Genomic DNA, 15042 nt, shown 5'->3' on the forward strand with positions numbered 1-15042 from the left:
GAGAGCATGCAAGATCATAAACAACACATGAACAATAGATTGATAATCACCATAATCATAGTACTCACTATCCATCGGATCCCGACAAACACAACATATAGAATTACATATAGATGATCTTGATCATGTTAGGCAGCTCACAAGATCTAACAATGAAGCACAACAAGGAGAAGACGACCATCTAGCTACTGCTATGGACCCATGGTCCAGGGGTGGACTACTCACTCATCACTCCGGAGGCGATCATGGCGATGAAGAGTCCTTCGGGAGATGAATCCCCTCTCCGGCGAGGGTGCCGGAGGCGATCTCCGGAACCCCCGAGATGGGATTCGCGGCGGCGGCGTCTCTGTAAGGTTTTCCGTATCGTGGCTCTCGGTACTGGGGGTTTCGCGACGGATGCTTTAAGTAGGCGGAGGGTCAACGCGAGGGGCCACACGAGGGGCCCAGGGGGTAGGTCGGCGCGGCCAGGGCCTGGGCCGCGCCGGCCTCCCTCCCGGCCGCCTCGTGGCCCCACTTCGTTAGGTCTTCGGTCTTCGGAAGCTTCGTGCAAAAATAGGACCCCGGGCGAAAGTTTCGTCCAATTCGAGAATATTTCTTTACTAGGATTTACTGAAACCAAAAACAGCGAGAAAACAGCAATCGGCTCTTCGGCATCTTGTTAATAGGTTAGTTCCAGAAAATGCATAAATATGGCATATAATGTGCATAAAACATGTAGGTATCATCAATAAAGTAGCATGGAACATAAGAAATTATCGATACGTTGGAGACGTATCAGGCGGCTCCACAACAACAAGGTTCACCGGCATATGTTGTCTACAAAGTTGGAGGTGATCCGGGCGACTATCAATTCTTATGCGACCCGCCCAAGGAGATCCCACACGGATACGTGTGCACGTTTGTGCCGGACTGCAACAACTGGACGCAGGCGATCCAAGCTCCACCAGGAGGGATTGCCGGAGCAGGAGCAATTGTTCCGGCAGGAAGAACAACTGCAGCAGCGGGGAGTCTAGGAGCAGAAGCTGAGAAACAAGCGTGGCTAGCCAAGTATGCCACTACACCAGTCCATGACAGCTCAGCTGCTACTACCTCCACCGCAGATCAGATCAGTGCGGTCTTGAGAGACCAGTTCGGCATCCTGCCGAAGAAGAAGATAATCGGCTATTCCAAGCCGTACCCCAATGAGTTCGACCTGATCCCACAACCACCCAAGTACCGGCTTCCGGACTTCAACAAATTCAGTGGGTCAGAAGGATCTAGCTCCATCGAGCACGTGAGCCGATACTTGGCCCAGCTGGGCATGGCTTCGGCATCGGATCAGCTACGGGTGAGGTGCTTCTCGCAATCCCTCACCGGTCCAGCTTTTGGATGGTACACCTCGTTGCAGCCAAATTCAGTGCAATCATGGAAGCAGCTGGAGGAACTGTTCCACACCCAATACCATTCAGAAACTACTGAAGCTGGTATTGCCGAACTAGCACAGGTTCGGCAAAAGCGAGGAGAGACAGTGGCTGAGTACATTCAGCGTTTCAGAACTGTCAAGAACCGATGCTATTCGGTTCATATAACTGAGAAAGAGGCAGTCGAGCTGGCCGTGGCAGGCCTTGCGGCGTCGTTCAAGGATCTGACGTTCCAAGTTGAGTACAACTCGCTGACGCACCTGGTCAATAGACTGACCTTATATGAGCAGCGCCATCCAGAACTGTACCAAGACAAGTTCAAGCGCGCGATCAGCCTGGTCAATACCGATGAAGATGAATATTCTGCGGAAGATCAGGAAGTAGCGGTAGCCGAATGGACTCGGACGCCAGTACCTGTGTCCAGCCAATGGGTGAATCCACCAGGGCCTCCGAGAGGGTTGGACTTTGATGTGACCAAAACTGAACAGATCTTCGATCTGCTACTAAAAGAGAAACAGTTGAAGCTACCCGAAGGCCACAAGATCCCTACGGCACAAGAGATGAACAAGAGGCCATACTGCAAATGGCATCATACGTTCACGCACACCACCAACGACTGCAAAGTACTGCGCGCGCAAATTCAGATGGCGATAGAATCAGGCCGATTAACTTTCGGACAGTTTGCCATGAAGGTAGACATGCGTCCGTTTCCGGACGTCAACATGGTGGACCTCAGCCATTCCATAAGAGAGCCAGGGTTCTCTTTCGATGTCAATATGGCAGGGTTTGTGATCCGCCATGGCGTGGACAAAGCAGAGAGCAGCCACTCTCGTGGCAAAGATAAAGAGGAGGCCGTTCCATGCAACCGGCCCCAAGACGACGATAGACGGTACCTAACCGAGGAGGAGGTGAGAAGCGTGTGGTATCAACGCCCATTATCCGTGCATCTCCTCAACAAATATGAGCAGCAGTACGGCCGACGTCGGCGCTACGACGACGACGATGACAAATATCGTCGGTCTGATGCAAGCAGGAGGTATCGTCAGAACGACAGGAACAACGACGGGTACGAACGTCGCGCGAGAGGGAGGTCAAGAGAGCAAGGTGACGTGGATAAGCACTGGGACTGTCCCTTCTTCAAACATTGCTGGGACTCAGGAATGAGCCGATTGCCAACAATCGAGAACTGCCCAGAATGCAGACAGCACAGGAGGAGGGCAAACGAAGGGTCAGTGTTCGAACATCTAGGGCCTCTCCCAACCCATAGCAGACGGGCTGAGTCATCTCAAGAAGAAGACTTTGAGGAGTCAGATGGAGAAGAAGATAGGTATCACCGACCCAGGTGGTGCCCTGATGGACTCAGCCATTCTCAGAAGCGTAGGGTGCAGCGGCTGCGAAACCTGGAAGAAGCCGAGGCACAGTACCTGTACACGTTGAGAAGAGCACGGCCCGATCTGGCCGTGAAAATCCAGCAAACATTGGAGACAAAGGCGCGCCCGCCAAAGAAAGTATGGCGCCCAAAACAGGCGAAAGCCGATGCACAGGCATCGGCTGATGCCGATGTAGAGACATCGGCTGATACAAACATGGTATTCATACTCCCGTCGGAGTTTCGCGCTCCAAGCGACGAGGAAGTTTCAGTGGCTCAATTCGATTGCGGTCCACGACCGGTTATCTTTGAAAAGCCACGAGATAGAAGCTACAGGCATCTGAAAGCCCTATACTTGAGGGGTTACATCAACGGGCAGCCTGTCGGCAAGATGTTGGTTGATACCGGAGCGGCAGATCAACATAATGCCGTATTCCATGCTACGTCGTTTGGGGCATTCCAGCGACGATCTGATCAAGACCAACATCACATTAAGCGACTTCAACGGCCAGGCGTCAGAAGCGAAAGGTGTTCTGAATGTAGAGCTTACTGTAGGCCGGAAGACCATACCTACTGCGTTCTTCATCGTTGACAGCAAAAGCAATTACGCCGTCCTATTGGGAAGGGACTGGATTCATGCTAACTGTTGCATCCCGTCTACAATGCACCAATGCATCATACAGTGGGATGGAGATGAAGTGGAAGTCGTTCAGGCGGATGACTCAATCGAGATATCACTAGCTGCCATGAGCGTGTGGGAAGCAGATGACCAAGAGCCGCTCTCTGGAATCAGTTTAGAGGGTTGTGAGCGCATCGAAGCCTCGAAAAATGGGGTAAGGCTGGTTTTATCCACCGGCCTAACGGAGTAGCAAGTCCAAGACATTGGACATACGTGGCAAGGCCGATCCCTGAGATCGGCCCTCAAGGAATGAAAAGCAAAGGGTCTCATCTCCAACATGCCACGTAGTTATAGTGGACATCCGAGAAGTTGCAAATCATTGCCAAAGTATTGCAACGGAAAGGGAGGCCGATTCCCGCAATCGGCCATAAAAAATTATCCTCAACATACCTTGTCTGTGTTCAGCATTGATCCAACAGATGCCTGAAGAGCCGATGCCATCAATTACTTGACAGAATCGGCTCGGGGGGCACATAGATGGATGAGATACGAGGATACGGAGCTAGGAACGGATGTCAAATGTCCAGCAGAGCAGCTCAAGTATGGGGGCCGTTATGTAAACAAATCGGCCGCAAAAAATCGAAAATACAGAAATTTTTGAGCACAGCCGATGCGTAGACATCGACTTAAGGATTAAAAGCCGATGCACGGCCATCGACTCAAGGGATACGACTGCTACGAGCAGAAGCCTGATGGAGCAGTCATCAAGTGGCGAGGCTCTGCTGAAGGACAAACACACCGGTGGCTCTCCTCGAAGTCCAGCAGTGCTAGCAGAAGCGGCAGGCAGATCAGCAGCCCTGGCCAGGAACAAGAACAGCATGAATATGCAGATCAGGCTAGGATCGTGAGAGCAACCAATGAACATTCAATCGGCTGTGACATTTCCTCCTGGGGTTTGACCAAGGTGACAACTTCATCAGACATCGTCACCAGAAACTGCATTAGTTTGCTCGAGGAGATGGACCAATCTGAGCAGTGAGGCGTGAGAATGAAGCTGCCGATCCTTCCAAAACCGTCTTAGTGCGCTGTCTCCTTGGGCGCAAGCTTTCTTGCCCTGTTCTGATGAAGAGATGGAGCGGCTCGGAGGGCAGCTCACTTGGAAGGTTCTCTACTTTTGAAAGCCGATTTGGTTAGAATCGGCTGGTGCTGCACCACAGTTGAGAAGCTGGTAGTGGCCCAATGCGGCTGGTGCACTCTCATTCTCGCCTTGACCAAGGCTCGGGGGGCAGCTAGCCCTGAAGATTCTTCGCTCTGAAAAGCCGATGGTGTTGAAATCGGCTGTCCCTGCATCGTAACCACGTTGAAGGGTGGATGACTCTTGCAGAAGAAAATTACCAGGTTGGCAGGAGGAGTTTGAAGAAGGAGCCATCATCAGTGGTTAGGCTATAGACCAGTTCATTGCTGCAAAGGAGTATAACATCGCAAGGGAAGCTGTGAGCAAACACCTGTTGAGCAGAGGTGTCAGCTTCAACGTCAAGGTTGTCAGCAACGGGTTAAGGAGCTTTCCTGGGAGCATTAATCCAGGAGTTTTGCCGTCAGGACAAACATCACGATTGGATGATTTTGAAGCCTAAGGATCTAGGGGTCTCACGGCTGCGCGTTAGACCTGTCCAGTTGGAAGTTTGGATCTGAATTTCATGGATTGCAAGTTAACATCTGAGGAGGCGATTAGATTGATCTGTCTTGCAATTTATTGGGAAGGCTGATGCATTACCATCGGCTCGTTAGGCATTGACCAAATTGACAATCGGCAAAATCAAAACAAGGGAGGATCGGCTAAATTAATTTGCAAGGAATCGGCAAAGTCAAATTGGGGAAATTTCTTCATTGATAATCAGATTTCTTACATAGAAGGAGCTGATGGCTCTCAAAAGGAATTGCTAGGGGTACATTGCCCCATCATCTGCTACTCCTAGCTCTATCCTATCTAGGGGCCGCTGCTGCCCTCATCATCGCCATCGCCGCTGTCGGCGCTGCTCCCGGCCGGCTCGTCGTCGCTGCTGTAACGACCACCGGCGGGGCCTTCATCGTCCTCATCTTCTTCGCTAGCGTCGCCATAGTCGCTGTCGAAGTCGCTGATGTTGCCGGGCCAAGGGCAGAGACGCTTGGCCGGCGGTTCGTCGGAGGAGGTGTTGTCCTCCTCCTCTTCCTCTTCCTTCACCTCCTCGGCGGAGGAGAAACCGTCCCAGGAGAAGCCGTCGTCGTCGCTTTCCTCCTCCGATTGCCCAATGGCAAGGAAGCGAAGGTCGCTCTCCCCGTCCGTTAAGGGCTGGTCGTCTTCGGACCAGACGAAGGAGTCGTGGGTCGACTCGTCCCCGTCGGCTATGGCGCGGCAGATGTTGGCCGTGTGGGCCTCCTGTGGGTCCCATTCAGGCGTCGGCTCACGGGAGGTGGAGGATTGGGTGGAAAGACCCGATGAGGGAGAAGACGAAGAGGAAGACATGGCGGCAGAGGAGGGTTTTTGGAAGTGCTGATGCAGAGGGAGGAAGAGGAGAACTGTTCGATGCGGCCAAATAAAAGGGGGAATATATGGTTTAATGCCTAAGCAGTTCCCGAGGGCGTGGTGCCAGAACCGTCAAGTCGTGCAGAGAAGTTGAAAAGGCAAGATGTCATCATGAAGAAAACTGCGACGGTTCTGCCACGACATGACCCTTCGAAGGAAGCAGATGGTTTTGCAATTATCATTATCAAAACCAGGGGGGCATGTGTTACCACCCGATTTTGGCCAAGTCAGGAGTTGGGCCGTAAGTGAAGATGGGCTTGAAGGACGTACACGTGGAGCATCTTCGAAGCGGCCTTGCGCTAAGAGTTTGGGCTAAGTGGCCCGTGTATCTGTAGTATAGTAGATTGCATTGTAATTTAGATTAAAGAGATAGAGTCTGGCCCGTGCACGGTTAGGTGCACGCCTCAATTAGAAAGTCCCTTGGACTATAAATATGTATCTAGGGTTATCGGAAAAGGAGGACAATCATCGTTCAACCAACACAAATCAGGCGCATCGCCACCCCTTTCCTACGAGGGTTTCTCCCGGGTAAGCACAATGCTGCCTAGATCGCATCTAGCGATCTAGGCAGTACACGTTTATTCGTTACCTTGTACTGCTCGTGCTGAAGCCTTGTTGATGGCGAGCAGTACCACTTATCCTTAGGTGTTTAGGGGCTTGCATTGGTGCTTTCTCGTGCATATTTGCGTGCCAATGCCGTCCCTCAACACCTAGCTGCCCTTACACCTTTACGGGTGTAAGGGAAGCATCTTGCTTGATCGTGCTTAGTAGATCCGATCCGTTATAGTTGCTCCTTGCATCTGCAGGGATTAGTTTAATATCTGCATAGTTAGGCCTTATGCTGGGGTCGGACGATCCGGTAGTGCGTTAGGCGTTGTTTATCGTCCCTGCGAGGGATGTTCCGGGAATCAACGTATGTTGGTTTTTAGGCCTCTCGTAGGGGTAGTTTGCATCACCTCTCGTAGCTGCTAGGCCCGATATCACGTAGGACGTTCCGATTATGCGGTGAAAACCCTAAACTGTCGTGGATCGTTTTAGCTTTGTTCTGATCAAGCAGGATCCCCATGCCATTGCAAATCCATCAAGGACCATGGGGGCGATCGGCTCTTTGAGCCGATCCACGAGGAAACCCGAGAGCCGATAGGGCTCGTATTTAATGTGTACGTGTCTACCATGCAGGAACAATCGAAGCACTAACACCTTCCCGACCGGGTCTAGGTCGGGTGGCACGCCCTAGCAACCGCCAGGACGTGGCCAGAAGATTTGCGGGACGACGCGAGGTGCCAGGGATCCACTAAGCGGCCCTGGGAGCTTCCCGGCTCTTCGTGTTGCTTAACCAACGCCCGTCGGGGGGTTTGGGAGGGTAACAGAAGCGGATAGAGCTTTCGAGAATCTCAAGCGCACAATTTCGACACCACCAATCTTGGTGGCGCCCAAAGAGAAGGAGCCCCTCCTGCTATACATTGCAGCCACACCTCAGGTGGTCAGCACGGCTCTCGTAGTCGAAAGGGAAGAAGAAGGAAAACTCCATGGAGTACAGAGGCCAGTATATTTCATCAGTGAAGTATTATCGCCTTCAAAACAGCGGTACCCGCAGTACCAGAAGCTGGCATATGGAGTGTTTACAACGGCAAGAAAGTTGCGGCACTATTTTTCGGCGCACCCGATAATAGTGGTCAACGAGGCTCCTCTATCAAATATATTAAACAATCCAGAAGCTACAGGGCGTGTCTCCCTTTGGGGAATAGAGCTTTCCCCTCGGGACATCACGTATGAAAAAAGAAAAGCAATAAAGTCGCAAATCCTACCAGACTTCATCGCAGAATGGATGGAGCTACAAAATACAGGACCCCCAGATTTATCGAGAACCTGGACTATGAACTTTGATGGGTCCAAAAGGTTAGAGGGTGCTGGAGCAGGCGTGATACTAATATCACCTGAAGGCGACAAATTAAAGTATGTCTTAAGGATGACGTTCCCAAACGCGTCTAACAATGAGGCAGCATATGAAGCTCTCATACACGGGATGTAGATGGCGAAGGCTTGTGGTGCAACCCGACTGAAAATCTTTGGCGACTCACAATTGGTGGCTCAGCAGGTCATGAATCAATGTGATGCAGTCAATGAAAGTATGATAGCATACAAGGAGATGTATAACGAGCTAGAAAAACTGTTTGATGGATGCGAGGTAAATCACATCAGCAGGTTGAGCAACGATGAAGCCGATGTTCTTGCAAACATCGGGTCGCAGTGTCTCGCGATTCCACCAGGCGTGTTTTGGGAAGAAATAGCCGAGAGATCTACAAAACCGATGAAACCAAAGAAGAAGGAGAAGGACGAGAAACCCTCGGGGGATACGAAAGAAACACTGGAAGAGGAAGAGGAACATGAGCTAGTCATGATGGTGCAAATCCCATGGATGCAGGCGTACATATCGTACATCTTAAGGAAAACAATACCCGACGATCCAATAGAAGCAAGGCGAGTAATCAGACGTTCTAAAGCCTTTACTGTGGTCAAAGGGGAGTTGTACAAGCGAAGTATTTCGGGTGTGCTACAAAGGTGCGTCACACCCGAAGAAGGAAGGATAATCCTGAAAGATGTACGCGAAGGAATATGTGGTCATCACGCAAGCAGTCGAACTATCGCGGCCAAGGTTTTCAGAGCAGGATTTTATTGGCTGACAGCAATCGAGGACGCGAAGGAAATAGTGCGAACTTGCGACGCGTGCCAGAGATTTTCCGCAAAACCTCATTCTCCGGCAGCAGAGCTAATGCCTATACCGCTATCCTGGCCTTTCGCTCAATGGGGTCTTGATATGGTAGGAAAATTGCACAAGGCCTCGCCAGGTGGATACGAGTATATGCTCGTCGCTGTCGACAAATTCACCAAGTGGATAGAAGCGAAGCCGATAAATTCATCAGATGGAGCGTCAGCAATCAAGTTTGTGAAAAGCATTGTCTTTCGGTTTGGAGTACCTCATAGCAGTGCAGAGGTGGGCATCAAATTGCATTTTGCATCAGTTGCGCACCCGCAGACCAATGGTCAAGTCGAGCAACCCAATGGTATCATCTGCAATGGTATCAAGAAGCGCTTGTTAGGACCATTGGAAAAAGCTCGACATACTTGGCCAGAAGAGTTGCCAAGCGTGTTATGGAGTATCCGAACAACACCAAATACAGCGACACAGGAGACGTCGTTCTTTCTGGTCCATGGAGCTGAAGCAGTACTACCGATAGAAATAGAGCATGATTCTCCAAGAGTCATATAATACGATGAAGAAACTTCAAGAAGAGCTTTGGAGGATGATGTCAACGCACTCGATGAGGCTCGAGACGAAGTGTTATCACGGGTCGCTAAATACCAGCAAGATCTGAAAAATTACCACAGTCGACGATTGCGACCACGATCTTTTCAGATTGGAGACTTGGTTTTACGACTCAATCAAAAAAGCCATGAAAAACTCGAGTCGCCGTGGCTTGGTCCTTACATCATCACAGAAGTAATTGAAGGAGGAGCATACAGGATAAAGGACAAGAAGTCAGGAGTTGCCGAGCCAAATCCTTGGAACGTGGCACAACTCAGGCGTTTTTACGCCTAGAGTCGAAAATATAGTCCTCCTTGTAAAAGCTACAATGTACTAAAACGCCCGCGAGTTTTCAGACGCACTCTTTTCTTTTTCAGGGCACCGAGTGGGGCTGGAAAAGGTTTTTAATGAGGCGGACTCGCGGTGCTACAGTATAGTAAAGATAGTAAAGATACACATCTTTTTCTTTGACAAGATCGGGGGCTCGCGCCCAGAAGATACAATATATATACTCAATGTCGACGAATACAACTTGCAAAATATTTCGCCTTGGTGCAAAGCACCTCGCAAAATAAAACGGTGATACAAAAATAGTGATCAACAAAAAGCTCGGGGGCTAACACTCGCAAAAATAGTACACTCAATATAATTTATTCTGCTTTGGGTCAACCTCGCATTATAAAAAAATCGCCACCAAACGCCCGGGGGCTTGACAAGGAAAAATAACAAATCTAGTGACTTTACAATATAGATTATGTTTACAACATACAAGATACAGCTCTTGGGAATGCCTAGTATATTATCTATAGTCAACCGTTCATCATTTGCAGCCCGAGTACTATGTTCAGCACAGCTGCCCTTCACGAAGAACTCAGCATCCATCCGAAGGAGTTCATCCATCATATCTTCTGCTACAGGGGTTACAATGTCATCAATTTTGCCAACATTCCTTTTCCTTTTCGCCATCTTGGCCAGGCACTTGGAGACAATTTTGCTCATGTCCAACTTTGGATAGCAAATTTGTATCATCATCATAGCAAATCTGGCGCCAGCAGATAACTGGGCACGCACGAAACCATGGATCCGAGGTGCATCCCGAAATTTATCCATCAAATCAGGAAGGGTTTCTGGCATCTTATTGCACGGGAACATGGTGCCGTAAACTAAAGACAACGTCCTTGTACAGAAGTCGAGAAATTCGCGGACCTGACCCGCGTGATCTTGAAATCTGACAATTTGGCGGGTAAGTTCAGCTGTACCCCAAAAGTTAGAACCATGCTGCAGTGCAAGTCTGAGGAGCGCATTGGATCGAGCCTCAACACGTTGATCCTCGGCAGCAGTATCCAAAAAAGAACCTATTTTGATAAAAGACTCAGCAAGGACAGAGAAGACAACAAGAGAAATATCAAGCATGACCAAGTTAAAACAAAGCATACCTGTCATATCCAAGCTAGCGTCAGTCATCAGCTGAAGCATATAATTTTCTCGGGCAGAAGCTTCAGTAGCCTCAGAAATTGCAGCTTCTTTTGCAGCTATGGCATCCTGAGCCTGTTGAAGCGCAATTTTTTCCCTCTCGGAAGATTTTCGAGACTTCTCCATTATCATAAGTGACTGTTTCTTCATAGATTGGAGTTGTTGGAGAAGTTCTTCTAAGTCTTGTGCCGAACCTTTACTCGATGAATCTTCAATAAGTTCGACATCAACAGGTGTTTTCTTCAAACAGGACGAAGCAGGAAAAACTTCGGAAGGACGAGGAGTTGCAGTATAGTTGTCAAAAATCAACTGAAAATAGAAGTTTCGACATCAATCATCAAGCAAAGATAGATTTCAATTGATTCTCAAAGTATGTACATGGCTATTACAAAAGAAGGGTCCCTAGTGAACTACTGAAGTAGTTGCCGCTACAACTACTAGGGCGACAGCGCCAAAAGAGAGTTAAAACTAAAAGAGAAGATAAGGTGGTCTACTTGACCTCCGGCTTCGACGAACTAGGAGCAGGAGCTGGCTTGTATCCGAGGTAGGCAAGGATTTTCTTCGAATTGGGCTTGGCAGCTTTAATCAGCGACTGCCACCTCTTCATCTCCATCTCCTCCGTATTGCCAACCCTTGCCCAGTCGACATCTTGTTGGCTGTCAGCAACCAAGGCAATTGTACCTTCGACACAAACTTTCAACCCTTCTTGGCGAAGTTGAAGTCCAAGGTCTTCTTGAGAATTGAAGCACTTGGCGAGAGCGACAAAAGGCGCAGGTACCTCCTTCTTCTTGAAGAAGTAAGGGAAAAGCCGAGACAGGCCTGTCCCAGCTTCAGCAAGACCTTCGCGGGCCTCGTCTCCGTGAATCTCAAGAAGAGACAGCGCGTCAAGAAGAGGATCACCCTCAGGACTTTCCAGTTCATAATCTTGTTGCGTTTTCCCTAAATAAGTAAAAGAAGCTTGTCAAGAAAAAAGCAAGCAAGGACAAACAGAAGAATCCGAAGAAATAGGTGGAGATTTCGGCACTTACTGACAAAACATCGACTTTGCGACTCTAGTCGAGTAAGAATTTCTTTCTCGCGCGCAGACTGCTGAGATATGTTGTCGCTCAACGAAGTTTCCGCGTCGTGAAGTCTTTTTCGAAGACCTTCAACAGCGGCAGCATCTGCTTCAGCCTTCTTGCGAGCTTTCTCGCTTTGCTCTAACTTCACAGCAAGGGCGTCAGCGCGTTTGTTGGACTCCGCAAGAGTTTCTGCCATAATAGAAGACGAGTGAAACATTGTGGCAAAAAATGGCGACGGAATATACTCGCTAGAGAAAGACAGATAAGGAAAAAAGGGGGCACCTTCAAGTTTAGCAGCATATTCACGGTACCCGACAAATTGGGTACCGAAGCGGATAAGCTCCCTCATGAAAGGCTGAAGAGAAGACCATAAAAAAGAGGATCAATATAGGAAGGAAAAAATTTGGCATCACCAAGAAATAAAGAAAGGAGGGTTCAAAGCATTGAAATCAGTACAGGAAAAAGAAACAACTTACTTCTTCCATTAAAGGAGTCGTGGAACAACCAATTAACATGGTAGGTTCCTTGGCTGTATCCACCCTAGCCCTTTTTGGTGAAGAAGCTCGGGGGCTTGCAATGGGAGTTGGATGCTCTATGTCCTGTTGATGAGGTGACGTTTCGTCCCCATCAGGTTGAGCTTCAGAGACAACTAAAGTACGGGACGTACTCGTTCGAGCAGTCGCGTCAATAGGTGGATTCTCATCCTCGTCGCCACTTCAATAAACAAGGCGACAAAATAAGAAACAAATATAGACAAAAACATCGAGAACAAACAACAAATGGCAAACAGGAACTTACGAGCTGACAAGAGCATCTTCATAAGGATCAAAAAATTTCTTCCCAGCATCGGGAATAACTTCTTCGGCACCCGCAGCACCGGCTTTGGAGGTGCCAGAGTCGACAACCTCGCCCCATTTTATTTTGTTCTTTGGAGAAGCAGCTGGGGGAGGAGAGAATGTCGACGCGGTAGCTTCAGTTTCAATCTCCTTTTCAGAGGATGCCGCGGATTTTCGAGAACCCGCGATCTCACTCTCAGGGTGAGAAGTACCGTGGTTGTCGTCAGTGACGACGGCTCGTTCTTCGACTTCCCCACCTTCGGGAAGGGGATGAAGAGGTGACGTAGTGTCATGGTTCTGAGCAAAAGATAGAAAAAGCATCAACATGGATTCGTATCAGTAACAACAGTTGAAAAAGTAGCAGTGCTAAAAGAGAAAAGAAAAAAGTGCATGAATGAAAGGATGACAAAAAAATACAACCCGCGGGAGCGCGTTGGTGGCGCTATATGGCGTAACACGGCAAGATGAGGGGACGGCATCCTTCTTGCTGAGCGACGAGATCTTTCGGACAAGTTTTTCTAGGTCATTGACCGATAAACTTGTCGACAGGCGATCCACATCTTCATCGCCAGCATACATCCAAAGGGGATTTTTGCGAGCCTGCAGAGTCTGCACCCTAATCCTAAGGAAGTACGCTGTGATTTGGATACCCGACAATTCCTGCCCTCGGGTATTTTGGAGCTGGCGGATGCGTGTCATCAGCGCCTTTTTCGCCTCTTTTTCTTCGTCGCTAGCTTCTGCATCCCAGGAACGGCGGCGACAGATTTTTTCAGTACCATCGAAAGGAGGGATGTTGTCTTCAACAGAGCCATGATTCTCCTCGAGGATGTACAACCATTTTTTGCGCCACCCTTGTACTGAGTCAGGGAATTTGACGTCAAAGTACTCGACATCAGGGCGGACGCAGATAACAACGCCACCTATGTTATAGGAAGTATTGGGAGAGCCATTACGGCGACAGAGGAAAATGCGTTTCCAAAGAGGGCAGTTAGGCTGAACTCCAAGGAAAGCTTCGCAAAGCGTGATGAAGATGGAAATATGGAGGATGGAGTTGGGAGTGAGATGATGAAGTTGCAATCCCTACATAAAAAGCAACCCCCGTAAGAAATTGTGAATAGGGGCAGACAAACCACGGATGAGGTGATCGACGAAACTGACCCGATACTCCATTGGAGGGGTTGGGTAGCTCTCTTCGCTGGGGAAGCGCAGCGCGTCTTGCTTCTTGCTGATCCCCAGTTTCTTCAGCAAGTTGTTGTCTTGAGGGGAGATTTTGGATCTCTCCCATTGCAGGGTCCCCAGATCTTCGGTCGCCATCTTCGACTCAGGAGTGCTATGCCTAGTGAGTCTGCGCGGTGGAATCAACAGTGACGTAGGAGCAAAGTGCGAGCGTGGTTGAGCAAAGGAACTGTGCGGCGCAATGGAGGATTTTGGCAGAGGAAAGCAGAGGAGCGGCGCGAGCGAAAGTGCGAAAGGAGGAAGACGATGACCCTAAATAGAGGTGCGGTGAATCGATGCACCGTTGGATGGAGAAAATAGGGGATAGATGGCGTACACGTGGACAAGGGGTAAAAATGGAATTTCACTGAGAAGGGAACGAATAGGCGCTACAGTGCGTGCGTCAGTAAAAAGTGGAGGACGTGTGTCCCCCACTTCCACGACGTGTCAACTTGATAAGAAATTTGGGTCCACAAGACAGAGAGGGAGCATTGCTCGCACCTTCCCAATACAAGAGGACGTGGCCAACATCAGCAATGATGTCATGATTACCAATGGAAAAACATCGGCAGAGGTGATGAGAGAAATGTCGACAAGAAAGAACGGCTGATAAGTTTGAGAGCTTTTGATCAAATACAAGTTTTTGGTCAAATGCTCGGGGGCTACTTTGGAAAAAAGAAAAATTCGAGTATGACAAAATAGAAATGGCGAGAGTCTATGACCAAATGCAAGCATTTGTTCATAGCCTCGGGGGCTACTCCCATCGGGAGCGCTGGTCACGCACCCGATAGATGTGAAAAGCTCGAGAAGGAATAACAATATAGCGACAGAAGATATTAATTTGTTGAGCCTACAACCAAGCACAAATCCTTGATTGTAGCCTCGGGGGCTACTCCCATCGGGAACGCTGTTCGCGTGCCCGATGAAATTACACAAAAATATAGAGAAAGAAAAAAGAAGTGAGTATATTTCGAGTTATACAAAATAACTCTACATATACTCCCATCGGGAAGGAAAAGTAAGTCATCAAATATGACTCAATAAAATGTGCTATTCCAACAACCGAAAAGCACTCGACAATATATTCTCAGAGCGCTAAAAGTCGCGAATAATCTCTGAATGCCGCAAAACTTTGCGAAGGTAAGACCCCATATCCGTTCTGAGCGGCGTGGCACCGTCTCTGACGGCGGTTTGCTACT

This window comes from Lolium rigidum, chromosome 3, assembly GCF_022539505.1.
Source record: "Lolium rigidum isolate FL_2022 chromosome 3, APGP_CSIRO_Lrig_0.1, whole genome shotgun sequence".
NCBI lineage: Eukaryota > Viridiplantae > Streptophyta > Magnoliopsida > Poales > Poaceae > Lolium > Lolium rigidum.